Source organism: Oryctolagus cuniculus, chromosome 15 (genome assembly GCF_964237555.1).
Source record: "Oryctolagus cuniculus chromosome 15, mOryCun1.1, whole genome shotgun sequence".
Classification (NCBI taxonomy): domain Eukaryota; kingdom Metazoa; phylum Chordata; class Mammalia; order Lagomorpha; family Leporidae; genus Oryctolagus; species Oryctolagus cuniculus.
The window spans coordinates 20,300,763-20,309,915 of NC_091446.1; the positions used below are offsets into that span (position 1 = coordinate 20,300,763).

Genomic DNA, 9,153 nt, shown 5'->3' on the forward strand with positions numbered 1-9,153 from the left:
GAAATAGCAATAGTTATAGCTACCATTCAATGAATAATAATGTACCAAGCACTTTGCTTGGAGTTTTATACTTATGGTTTTTTCAAAAAGTTTATGGAAATTGCATATTAGGAAAAACTATGCATGGATTTCAAAAAATGTTTTCACCAATATAAACTTGTCTTTTAATTCCATTTTCCACACACTTTTTGAGGTCTCCTCATATATTACAAATTTAGTCACAATATCAATCCTGCTAAATCAGTAACATTAATTTTATTTTTTAAACAAATGGCACATACTTCCCTGGCAGGGGAGACACCATGATCACCCAGGTGGTTCTCCCAAGGCGAGGCTCACCCATTGCACTGCAGGTGTGCTGACCCCTGCGATTTCCACACATGCGGGAAATTGCATAATTTGTGGTAGTGGAGACTGTGTTAAGACTCTCCCCTAATTAAAAAAAATTCCATTTTCTTTCTCTCTTTTTAAAGATGTATTCATTTATTTGAAAGGCAGAGTTTCACAGAGGCAGAGAGAGAGAGAGAGGTCTTCCATCTGCTGATTCACTCTCCAAAGGGCCATGACAGCCATAGCTGGGTTGATCTGAAGCCAGAAGCCAGGAGTTTCCTCCAGGTCTCCCATGTGGGTGCAGGGGCCCAAGGACTTGGGCCATCTGCTTTCCCAGGTCATAGCAGAGAGCTGGATCTAAGTAGAGCAGCTGGGACTCTAACTGTCACCATAATAGAATGCTGGCACTGCAGGCAGTGGCTTTAGCTGCTAAACTACAGTATAGGCCCTTCTGTTTTTGTTTTTTTTTTTTTTGAAGTTTATTTTTATTTATTTAAAAGGCAGAGGGGAGAGAGAGAGAGAGAGAGAGAGAGAGAGAGAGAGAGAGAGTCTTCTATCTGTTTATTCATTCCCCAAATGCCCCCAACAGCCAGAGCTGGGCCAGACAGAAGTTTGGAGCCAGGAACTCCACTCAGGTATTCAAGTTCTTGAGCTGTCATCTGCTGCCTTTACAGCGGGTACATCAGAAGGATCTGGTAAGGAAGCAGAGACCGGACTCCATGGCCAGAAGCTCCGAAATGGGAATGGGTGTCCTGAGTGGTGGCCTAACCTGAGCCACAACACCTGCTCCAATCCTAGTTTTCACAGGCCATGCCTACTGAAGAACACAGGGACAGTGTCCATGAGCAGGAAGAGCAGAATTTGAATAGGAGAAAGAGAAGGGCCTTTTGATGATGCAGGGATAAGGATATGCCTGTGAGTTTCCTAAATCCCACAGAAATCTGCTCAGATCCACGCTCATAGTGAACGCACAACTTAGGTGTCTTCCTTGGACAGTATGAGATGTGTTGGTAGAACACCAGGGAAACCTGTTTGAGTTTATGTAGGGCAAAGTTAGAATTTATATAGCCCTCAAACCCATAGTCCTGAGACATTCAGTCTTCATTTACTGAGAGTCTATTGAAACAGCCCCACTTCCAGTTACTTTCTGTTAATTCAGTCATTTATTTTCACTTACTGAGGCAACAATATTGATTGAATTGCTGCTATGTGCCATTCACTTTTCTGGATGCCATGGATGGAATAGCAAACAAAACAGACAAAAATCCCTGCACTCCTGAAGTTTTTATTGTACTGGGAAAACACAGATGTCAAAGTGTAAACAAACTGATAAATAAGGTCATTTGAGATTCTAAGGGCTACACAGAAAAGAAAACAGACCATTAACAATGACTGGGGTGGGGGTGGGGACGACTTTTGTTAGGATAGGTGGAGACCGTCTCTTTGAAGAGGTGACATTTGAGCTGAAATCTGGAATGATCTGCCATTGGCAGTTGCAGAGGCAAGTTCAGAGGTCATGAGGCAGAGCAAGCTGGATGTGTCTGAAGGACTGAGGGAAAGGTGTGGTGGTTGAGCCCTGGGATAGAGGAGAGAGGGGCTCCTCCAGATGAATCTAGAGCTGGCTGGGGGCTGGATCATGCAGGTCTGGTAGGTGAGGGTGAGATTTTAATCCCAGGGGGGATATAATCCCATTTACATTCTTGAAATTTATTCTGGCTGCAGTATGGAGAATGAATCTAGAGAAACATGATTAGAGGCTAGGAAACCTTAAGAAGTGCTTGAAAGCCAGGTTCACAGGGGGAAATGGGTCTTTGTTGTAAGGGCACCAGTGGATGAGAAGTCAATGGGCTAGGGGTATGTTTTGGAGGTGGGGCTACCATGATTTACTAATATAGTGCATGGGTGAGGGAAAAGAGAGATAGAAAGGATCCAAGTTATCCCAGTGATCCCCAAGTCTTTGACCTGAGCGTTTGGGAGGATGGTGGCAGGTGGCACCATTATCTGAGTCAGAAAAGACTTGAGAAGAAATAGTGTGACAGATGAAAGCGAACACTTCTGTTAAGCTTGAGAGTAGCCTCTCTTTTTCCTTTAGAGTGCTTATTCAACTCCATAATTATCTCATTAAGTATTTTTTGCACATATTTATCATTAATTTCCTTCCCTGTAAGATTCTTTTTTTTTTTTTTTTTTTTTTTTTTTTTTTTTTGACAGGCAGAGTGGACAGTGAGAGAGAGAGACAGAGAGAGAAAGGTCTTCCTTTGCCGTTGGTTCACCCTCCAATGGCCGCCGCTGCAGCCGGCGCACCGCGCTGATCCTGGCAGGAGCCAGGAGCCAGGTGCTTTTCCTGGTCTCCAATGGGGTGCAGGGCCCAAGCACCTGGGCCATCCTCCACTGCACTCCCTGGCCATAGCAGAGAGCTGGCCTGGAAGAGGGGCAACCGGGACAGAATCCGGCGCCCCAACCGGGACTAGAACCCGGTGTGCCGGCGCCGCAAGGTGGAGGATTAGCCTATTGAGCCACGGCGCCGGCCCCCCTGTAAGATTCTTTAAAAGAGTAAGAACCTTGCTTTATCCTATCTATTATTGAACCTATTATTGTATCCCTAGAGTCTAGAAAACTGCCTGGCACAGAGCATGTGTGTATGCTCAATACCTCCAAACTCTGCTTACAGGAGGTGTAGAGTTGCATTCAGAAAACTGTATTCCCCCAGCACTGCAGACAGGCAATAGACTACAAGCCACAGCAGTGCTTTAGATATGCATGTCCACACAAACATTTTCCTTAGAAACCACATTTCACTGACATATCAAAAGACCATAAATTATGGCTTTAAGAATTTAGGGGTGGGCACTGTGGTGCAGCAGGTAAAGCTACCGCCTATAATGCCAGCATCCCATATGGATGCTGCTATCCACGTGGCATACCTGGAAGAAGCTCCTGGCTACTGGCTTTGGCCTGGCTCAGCCTGGTCCATTGCAGCTATCTTGGGGAGTGAACCAGCAGATGGAAGCTCACTTGCTCTCTCTCTCTCTGTCTCTCCCTCTCTTTAACTCTGAGTTTCAAATAAATAAATAAATCTTAAATTAAAAAAGAATTCAGTTGTATTTTCAAATACAATCAAGTGTGAATTAAAAGCTTTTGAGAGGGGCTAGGACTGTGGTTTAATAGGCTAAGCCTCTACCTGCAGCACCAGCATCCCATATGGGCACCATTGTGTTCAAGTCCCAGCTGCTCCTCTTCTGATCCAGCTCTCTGCTATGGCCTGGGAAAGCAGTAGAAGATGGCCCAAGTCCTTGGGCTCCTGCGCCCGCTTGGGAGACTCAGAAGAAGTTCCTGGCTGCTGGCTTTGGATCAGCCCAGCTTCTATTGTTGGGACCATGTAGGGAGTAAACCAGTAGATAGAAGACCCTTCTCTTTGTCTTTCCCTCTCAAATAAATAAATAAAATATTTAAGAAAAAAAAGAAAGCTTTTGAGAGAAAACCAGTGAAAGAATCTAGGAGTCCCTTCAATCTCATTTGACTTATGTGCTGTCATTGGAGACCAGGAAAATGTCTGTCAGGTGAAAAAAAAATGGCTTCCAAGGAGCTGAGATTTCCCTCTCTCTTAAAGTATAGTTCTCCTTTATTGGTTGATTGATTTTAATTCATTTTTAAAAAAGTATTTGAAAGGCAGAGAGAGAGTGAACTCCCATCATCTGGTTTACTCCCCAAATACCTGTAACAACCAGGGTTGGGCAGGCCAAAGTCAGAAACCTGGAACTCAGTCTTGGTTTCACACCTGGGTGGGACTGACCCAAATACTTGAGCCACCACCTGCTGTCTTCCAGGGTGCACATTAAGGGGAAGCTGGATTGTAACTGGGACTCAAACCCGGCTACTCTGATGTGGGGTGAAGGCATCCCAAGCAGCAACTTAATTACAGCGTCAAATGCTCATCCTTCAGTGCTAAGATTTCAAGGGCACCAAGAGAATCCTCCTCCTTTATCATATCTCCAAAGTGTCCTATTTACACATGTGCGAAATTCCTTTAGTTGCTGATTGTAGAAAAATGTATGTCTTTGCACAGCATCATTCTCTTTCCAACAAGAATGCCCCACTATTCCTTTGTGGAGTTGTTTTTCATCCCATTGCTGCAATTTTGGCACCTGCTCTCCCCTAGACAGGGTTTAGCCTCAAGCTGGACCAGCCAGATGCTCTTTCCCCAGCTTTTGAATCTTGAGTAGGGCAACACAAAGACTTAAGATCAGAGTCTGCCCAGGCAGGGCCTCTGAAGAGAATGTGATTAGATACTACTTCAAAGATCTCACAGAACTGGTATGGCTTTTGTCCTTTCCAAGACCTGATTCTTCAGCTTTTCCATGAATTCCATGATCTATGAGCCTTATTTTTTCAGTAACTTCCTGTTTTTCTTAAGTCAACATGGGCTCGGTTGCTTGCAATATAATCTATGACACAGTGATAAAAACCTTGCAACCTACAATTGGAGATGCAAAGCTTGTAAAACAAATCCTTCTTGGGAGCAGTAGCACATTGACCCACATTTTAAACAAAATTCAAGTGTCTGACAGCAGAGCCTGGACAGCTGGCGTCATCAGACAGAGTGAAGGACCCCTTGTCTTGACATCAGTCTCACCAGTGAGGTAGGCAGGAGAAAGATGGCTAGGGAATGACACTTAAATCCCACTTCACAAATTTGCCCTCTGCTTACCATGAAATAAATACCTTGAAGGAAACTCTCAACACATCTATTTCACAGATTCTGCTCAGCCTTCCCAGCTACTGAATTTCTACCTTCAGACTAAACTTCCAGGGTAAGCCTTCCCAAAGCAGGGCACAATTACTAGGACACATAAACCTAAGACATCAATTTATGAGCATGAGAACTCATAACATTAAATTTAGTTCTCATTTCCTCCAGTCGCCCCCATGGGAAAAAAAGGAACATCCTGTCCCTTTAATCATTTGGGTTAAATTCTAGTCATTTGCTGACCTCCCTCCTCCCCTCTTCCCCATTAAAAAAAAACTTACAACTTTTAAGACTCTAAGAAATTAATAATTTAACTCATGTCTTATGAACAATATCTTCTGGACAAGTTTCTCACAATCATTTGCAGTGACTCTTGAAATTAAATAACAGATAGGATGCTGAACAAAGCCAACAACATTCTGAGGGTGGACCACACCCAGGGAGAGATAATGAGCACGTTACAGTTTAACCAGAGTAATAAAAATGAAATCTAATCACTCACAGGTTATATGCAATATAGAGACTAAATGTGAAACACAGGCTGTTCAATTTTTTCATTTTTGCCAGTGGTTGCTATTTGTGAAAACTAAACAGAACATCACAATCTGGTTATAAAACTATATTGATTTTGTGTGGCTGGTCATTTTCATTTCAGATGGGTTGGAATCACCATCCTTATCATTAAAACATGTAATAATATGACTAACATTTGTTTAGCACTTGCTATGTGCCACACACTATTCTAACTGCTTTTTAATGGAGGTTATTTCATTTAATCCTTACAACTCTGTGGTACTACCTTACTATGTCTATTTAGAAACAAGGAAACTGACGTACTGAGAATTTAAATGATTTTTTCAAGATCAAAAATCTGGTAAATGGCAGAGGTTGGCTTTTGAACACAGGCAACAAATGGCTCTAGAATCTGGGATTTCAGTCTCTTCATTTTACTGTGTTCCAATATTGCTGGGCCAATTGGTGAAACAGTACCTGACTGTTCCTTCTGCCTGTACCTGAGACCCTTCTAACCCTCACTTGAATGTTCAAAACTACTTTTTGAAAACTACCTGAGCCAAGTAATCAAAATAGACTTTCCAGGAGTCAAATTGCTTGGATGTTAATTGTTAACTCAACAGTAAGCTTTTTTAGCAGCCTTCACTGAAATGCTCTTACCCAGATTTGACATTAAGTAGTAATAGTTTGAGAATCTAATCTCGGGCAAGTCTCCAAAGGCATGAGTAAAGCCCTCCATTTTCAAATTCAGTTCTTCCTTTGTTATATTGAATTTAGGATGAGGGGGTGGAGTGGAAATGTCTCCCAGAAAAGCAGGTTCTTTTTATGAGAGGTGGTTTCACTTCTTTGAGATGCCAACCAGAACTTGTACCTGGGAGTGACATGGATATGGAGTGAAGGTAACACATAATTCAAAAGCCTTCCTTCCCTCCAACACGCAGGGGCACTTCAAATACAGCATGGATTTTCCCAGGCCATCTCCCCGAGGCCTGGCCATGACACACTAAGCCTCAGCCCAGAAAGCGGTGGTTCTTAAAGACCCCTCTTAGTCTCGTTTCTTTTTTGTTTTCCAAGAAATCAGATAATAGAATTGAAACACTCCTGATTGCCTTTAAAAAGATGGCCAGTTTTTACAGGATGCCTCTGAGGTTGGGCTGGGCTTTTATATTTTCTGGAAGTATTCCAACCCCCTTTCCCCAGTACCAGTGTTTTTTGTATACAGTGTCAATACTTTTATTATTGGATTGGGAATTCAAAGTACTAAAAATATATGTAAGTTGATATCAAATGGTCTTCTGCCAGACCGCCCCTTGTCCCTGTTCTCTTGGAAGAGGTAGGAGGGTACTCTGTTTCTGATCACATAATTGTTGGAGAATATCAAAGTAGAACCTGGGTTAGCAAAAGTCTCAAATTAATAAAGGGATTCCAGATCATGTAAACAAGATATTAGAAATGTACAGATTTGGCAGCAAGTGTCTTTTAGTGGAAATGTCAGTTTAAGAGTCACCACAAAGCTTGGATTCTGTGCTAGTGAGCTGTGGACTTGAGAAAATCAATTATTCTGAAGTTCTCCTTCTGTGTATATAATATGGGTGTGGAAGTAAGATTATACATTTGTAAAGGCCGGCGCCGTGGCTCAATAGGCTAATCCTCCACCTTGCGGCGCCGGCACACCGGGTTCTAGTCCCGGTCAGGGCACTGGATTCTGTCCCGGTTGCCCCTCTTCCAGGCCAGCTCTCTGCTATGGCCAGGGAGTGCAGTGGAGGATGGCCCAGGTGCTTGGGCCCTGCACCCCATGGGAGACCAGGAAAAGCACCTGGATCCTGGCTCCTGCCATCGGATCAGCGCCGCGGTGCGCCGGCTGCAGCGGCGGCCATTGGAGGGTGAACCAACGGCAAAAGGAAGACCTTTCTCTCTCTGTCTCTCTATCTCACTGTCCACTCTGCCTGTCAAAAATAAAAAATAAAATAAAATAAAATAAAATAAAATAAAAAAAAAAGATTATACATTTGTAGACATGGAAGAGGACGCGGAGCTGATCTGATCCACCACAGCAATTTCTTCTACAGCAATGCTGACAGATAAGCAATCAGCCAGCCTCCCATCAAAGGGCACACATTTCCTTACGCTGTTCATGCTGAGCCAAGTTTGCGATCTCAATGCTTCTATTCCTTGGTTCTGACTCTTTGCATGGAGTTCTGAGTCATCAAGTCATATGAAAAGTCAGACAATGCTACTGCATTGTACAGTAGAAAGAAAATCAGATGATTTTGGGGCCAGTACTGTGGTGTAGCGGGTAAGGCCACCACCTGCAGTGCCTGCATCTCATATGGGTGCTGGTTCATGACCCAGCTGCTCCACGTACGATCTAGCTCTCTGTTACGGCCTGGGAAAGCAGTAGAAGATGACCCAAGTCTTTGGGCCCCTGCACCCACGTGGGAGACCCGGAAGAAGCTCCTGGCTGCTGACTTCGGATCGGCGCAGCTCCAGCCATTGCTGCCATCCGGGGAGTGAACCAGCAGATGGAAGACCTCTCTCTCAATCTCTCTCTCTCTCTCTCTCTCTCTCTGCCTCTGCCTCTGCCTCTCTGTAACTCTGCCTTTCAAATAAATAAATAAATAAATCTAAAAAAAAAAGAAAAGGAGAAGTCATCTTGAACATGGATTTAATGAAGTTGTAGGTATGTATGCGCTGACTAGTTAGGAATAAAAAACTTGCAGTGGAGGTGGAGTTTAACCTTTTCTTAGAAGCATGAGAGGATTCCAAATCTTGCTGCAACTAAATCATTCGCTTCTTGAAATACAGCGCAGTTTGAGTGGAGCTAAAACATGCCCTGGGAGGATAGATTATAACAACACAGAAAACGTGTTCACTTTACTGGAGTAAAAGGAGTTCTGTGAGATAATCCAGAGGTGTGGATCTCACAAGCCACTGAAACCTCATAAAAAGTTTCTTTAGGAGCAGAAGTTTCAAAATGTCTCCTCTCTTGTTTATCCACAGCCATCAAAAATCAACCATGTGACTCTTTGACTAGATAAAGCCATGCCATGGGTTCCTGCCACCCATGTGGAAGACCTGGATTGAGTTCCTCGTTCCCAACTTCGACCCCATCTCAGCTCCAGCGTCCACACCAATATGGCCATGTGGCAGTGAACCAGCATACAGGGGCTCTTGTGTGCTCTCTACCTCGCTCCACCTCCCACAAAATAAGTAAAAAAATAAAAATCAAAGTATTCTAAAGGAGTACATGCATGTATTACATGCATGAGGATGCTTATAAAAGCTCAATTCATTAAATTAAAGAAAGTGAAAACAGACTAAATGTCCACCAATTGGAGAATGAATAAATCAACAGTGGTATAGTCATACAATGAAATACTCAGAGATGCGAATGAATAAACAATCACTACATTCAGCAACACGGATGAATCTCAAAACCTAAGGTTGAGCAAAAGAAACCAGACACAGCAGGGGACATGCCATGTGAGTCAACGTATACTACATTTGCAAATGGACTGAAGCCATAATAGTTTACTGTTGTGTGGGGTGGCAACTGGAAGGAC

General features: G+C 43.4%; 1 non-coding gene across 1 annotated transcript; it reads left to right on the forward strand.

Moving 5' to 3' along the window:
- Positions 1–277: 277 nt before the first annotated feature.
- LOC127484293 (U1 spliceosomal RNA) lies at positions 278–436 on the forward strand. The gene has a single exon (XR_007911174.2). It is a non-coding gene; the product is annotated as a U1 spliceosomal RNA (small nuclear RNA).
- The last annotated feature ends 8,717 nt before the right edge of the window (positions 437–9,153 follow it).